Here is a 5178-nt window from a genome sequence, read left to right on the forward strand (position 1 = left end):
TCTTTGCACTAACTTCTCTTTCTGTCCTTTTCTCCTCGGTCTGTTTTCCTGGTCTGAATGAAATGATCTTCACACTGAAACAGGCAGAGCAGTGCACAGTCTGATGGAAGACAGCTCAAGTGCGATTTTAGAAACCATTATGTGAATATCATACCCCCAAGATATGCTAACCTGTCACCATCACAATAACGGGAGGTTAGCTTTTTGTTGGGGGGGGGTATGATATTTCTGCGTCTAACTTTCTCACTTATCATTATTGATGATTCATTCAGGACTATCCGTAATCATGGTAGCATCCACATTAATGTAGAAGTGTTTAGAAACATTCTATTCTTACAATAAAAATGACTCAAATCACACAATACATTATTTACCATTCATTTCTATTGGACACAAAATAATCTGAAACACAACCAAAACAAACAGCAAATGCATCTAACAAATGTGTAAAGTCACAAGCTTGATGTAATCATTGTGTGCTAGGAATATGGGACCAAATACTAAACTTTTGCCTACTTTAATACACATATAAGTGAGTTTGTCGCAATACTTTTGGTCCCCTAAAATGTGAGGGACTATGTACAAAAAGTGCTGTAATTTCTAAACGGTTCACCTGATACGGATGAAAATACCCTCAAATTAAAGGTGACAGTTGGCACTTTAACCCCATAGTCATTGTATAATTTCAATCCAAGTGCTGGAGTACAGCGCCAAAAGAAGAAAAATGTATTCACTGTCCCAATAATTACAGAGGCCACTGAAATTATACAATGGTATTATCAAACATTTGTTGTTTGATAATACCACAGAATCTGAAATTATCATTAAAATGACAACCAGAATTCAAGATCCAATAACTAGTCTCAATGCAATCATAAGATCCTTTGTTCTGACAGCAGAGACAGTCAGTGTCACAGTTAAGAGGGGGGTTTTATTGCCAAGGTGGGCCCATAAAAAAAGGCCTTTTCTGCTCCTGGCTTCCTGTCCAGACAGAGGCTGCAGCTCCTGTGGTTCTGGTTGGGGCTGTTCTCATCAGACAGAATGGGCAGAGATGGGGGTCAGAGGGGCTGTGTCTGGCAGCAAGTCAGACACTGGGAACCGATGAGGGGATGAAGGTGGACTAAGGGGACTTTGTAGATTAGATTGAGTTAGATGAAAGGATAGAAGTGGAAGGATGGGAGTTCAAGGAGGATGACGTGGATTTCGGTAGTCTGATGGGAACTTCTTTTTTTGGGGACCTACCTGATACACTATATATAAAAAAGTATGTGGACACCCCTTCAAATTAGTGGATTCAGCTATTTCAACCACACCCGTTGCTGACAGGTGTATAAAATCGAGCACACAGTCTTGCAATCTCCATAGACAAACATTGGCAGTAGAATGGCCTTACTGAAGAGCTCAGTGACTTTTAACGTGGCACTGTCATAGGATGCCACCTTTCCAACAAGTCAGTTTGTAACATTTCTACCCTGCTAGAGCTGCCCCGGTCAACTGTAAGTGCTGTTATTGTGAAGTGGGAACATCTAGGAGCAACAACGGCTCAGCTGCGAAGTGGTAGGCCACACAAGCTTACAGAACGGGACTGCTGAGTGCTGAAGCGATTGCAACACTCACTACTGAGTTCCAAACTGCCTCTGGAAGCAACTTCAGCACAATAACTGTTCGTTGGGAGCTTCATGAAATGTGTTTCCATGGTCGTGCAGCCGCACTCAAGCCTAAGATCACCATGTGCGATGCCAAGCGTCTGCTGGAGTGGTGTACAGCTCGCCACCATTGGACTCTGGAGCAGTGGAAACACGTTTTCTGGAGTGATGAATCATGCTTCACCATCTGGATGCCAGGAGAACGCTACCTGGTCCAATGCAAAGTGCCAACTGTAAAGTTTGGTGGAGGAGGAATAATGGTCTGGGGCTGTTCTTCATGGTTTTGGGCTAGGCCCCTTAGTTCCAGGGAAGGGAAATCTTAACACTACAGCATACAATGACATTCTAGACAGTTCTGTGCTTCCAATTATGTGGCAACAGTTTTGGGAAGGCCCTTTCCTGTTTTAACTAGAAAATGCCCCTATGCATAAAGCGAGGTCCATGCAGAAATGGCTTGTAGAGGTCGTGTGTAAGAACTTGAATGCCCTGCACAGAGCCCTGACCTCAACCCCTTTGATCACCTTTGGGATGAATTGGAACGCCGACTCCGAGCCAGGCCTAATCGCCCAACATCAGTGCCCAACCTCACTAATGCTCTTGTGTCTGAATGGAAGCAAGTCCCCGCAGCAATGTTCCAACATCTAGTGGAAAGCCTTCCCAGAAGAGTAGAGGCTGTTATAGCAGCAAAGGGGGGACCAACTCCATATTAATGCCCATCATTTTGGAATGAGATGTTCGACAAGCAGGTGTCCACATACTTTTGGTCATGTAGTGTATGTTGTGAGCTACATTAGTTTCAAGTCCTGCTGGCACTTAGATTCGTTATTGGATGATTACTAAAAGGCTTACTAGGATACATTTCACTCCTCCTATCATCCTGAATCCGAGGCACTCGTTTCCTCCCTTTTCATTCTCCCTCTCTTGACCGCCTCTTAACATCCTTTGCTGGGAAAACAGCCAATTTGATGGTCACTATGTGTGTGGCTAATCCACTTTATGTGTTAACATTCTGATGTCAGTATCTTCAAGTTCCCATGTAGTATTTGCCAAGTAACATTTTTAACAGTTTAGGTCCTTTAGGGGAAATATAATTTGTTGTTGTTTTTAATGGATCAAATGCCATGTTTGTTATCAGTCTGTCTGCCAATTTAGTCAATATAGTGCTAACTTCATGCAGACAAGAATGTTTAGCTTTACGCATCATGCATTGTGTGATGTACAAAACTTGTGGTTATGATGAATATATTAGCCCTGAGACAACTACATTTTAGTCATTTAGCAGACACTCTTATCCAGAGCGACTTACAGTTAGTGAGTGCATACATTTTCATACTGGCCCCCAGTGGGAAACGAACCCACAACCCTGGCATTGCAAGCGCCATGCTCTACCAACTGAGCTACAGGACTAACTACCTCTGTGAAGGGTATTAGAAAGAGTGCCCAGAGCAACATCAGAGCACTGAGAGGAGCTGGTTCATCAATGACTCACAAGAACATAGAGGCAGGTTTCAATACTTGCTGCCACATTTCCATTATCTCACTGCACAGCAATGAGCCTGGTTACCGGAGGTCTGTAGTTTATACTGTATCTCTCCTGAGCACCAGACGCTCTCCATTATCAGACCCCAGACAACTAGCATCTACCATAGAGGGAAATATCTGAGGGTGACCACATGTCCCGTATTTTGTCCCTTTGTCCTGCAACCAAACAAATGTATACACTGTCCAGCGAATGTCCCGCAAAATCCTCCCTTTGTCCCGCATTTGGGTATTTTAAATGTGGTCACCCTAGACACCACCATTCCACCAAAATATTACTCAGCACCTCAAACACTTTCTGTTTCTATCTTACCCGTAGTGGTGCCTGGATAAGAGGGTATACTGTAATTTTGCAAATAAAATCCAAAACAGTCCGCCCGACTGAGGTATGCCGCCGTGTGAATAATTCTATGAGAAACAGTGGCATACTCTGAATGACCTAAAATGATAAATCCCATATTGGTCTTTCACAGTCAGGCCAACCCAAGCTGTACTGTACAAGTAGGCTTATAGTAGGCCTACTATTGAAATAGATGATTCTGTCAACTGAGTCAGAAATTCACAGGTTTCTGATTTGTTCCATTTCTTTCAGGTTTTCACTCTCTAAGTCACACTTAAAAAAAAGAAAAACAACAAAATTGGATGTTCTAAGTCCACAACAACGCTTAAATGTGCAATATGCAGAAATCGCTGTGCCATTTCTTGGTTGCTGAAATTCGAATAGTTCGCCTAATTTCAGATTATGTAACGAAACAAGCAGTCATTGTGTAGAAAATCATTGTACCATCTAAACCGCTGTGCTGTATCTTTTCCATAACCCAAAATATTGTATTTTCAGTTATTTGAAGCTGGTGTATTTCGATGAAACATGGTGGAGCCCCAAAATTGCCTACCCTGGAAGCCTGTGTTTCAGACATAAGGAAGTGGATGGCGGCAAATGTTTTACTTTTAAACTCGGACAAAACAGAGATGCTAGTTCTAGGTCCCAAGAAACAAAGAGATCTGCTGTTTGATCTGAAATTAATCTTGATGGTTGTAAAGTCGTCTCAAATAAAACTGTGAAGGACCTCAGCTTTACTCTGGACCCTGATCTCTCTTTTGACGAACATATCAAGAATATTTGAAGGGCAGCTTTTTTTCATCTTGATAACATTGCAAAAATCTGAATATTTTTGTCCAAAAATTATGCAGAAAAGCTCATCCATGCTTTTGTCACTTCTAGATTAGACTACTGCAATGCTCTACTCTCCGGCTACCTGGATAAAGCACTAAATACATTTAAGTTAGTGCTAAATACGGCTGCTAGAATCTTGACTAGAACCCAAAACAATATATCATATTACTCCAGTGCTAGCCTGGCTTCCTGTTAAGGCTATGGCTGATTTCAAGGTTGTACTGCTAACCTACAAGGCATTACATGGACTCAATTTCGAGTCTCATAGCAAAGGGTATGAATACTTATGTAAATAACCTATTTCTGTTTTTTATTTGTAATAAATGTGCAAACATTTCTAAAAACCTGTTTTTGCTTTGTCATTATGGGGTATTGTTTGTACAGTCGTGGTCAAAAGTTTTGAGAATGACACAAATACACATTTTCACAAAATCTGCTGCCTCAGTTTTGATGATGGCAATTTGCATATACCCCAGAATGTCATGAAGAGTGATCAGATGAATTGCAATTAATTGCAAAGTCCCTATTTGCCATGAAAATGAACTTAATCCATAAAAAACATTTCCACTGCATTTCAGCCCTGCCACAAAAGGACCAGCTGACATCATGTCAGTGATTCTCACGTTAACACAGGTGAGAGTGTTGACGAGGACAAGGCTGGAGATCACTCTGTCATGCTGATTGAGTTAGAATAACAGACTGGAAGCTTTAAAAGGAGGGTGGTGCTTGAAATCATTGTTCTTCCTCTGTTAACCATGGTTACCTGCAAGGAAACACGTGCCGTCATCATTGCTTTGCACAAAAAGGGCTTCACAGGCA

The sequence above is a fragment of the Coregonus lavaretus genome, assembly GCF_964263955.1.
Source record: "Coregonus lavaretus genome assembly, chromosome: 4".
NCBI lineage: Eukaryota > Metazoa > Chordata > Actinopteri > Salmoniformes > Salmonidae > Coregonus > Coregonus lavaretus.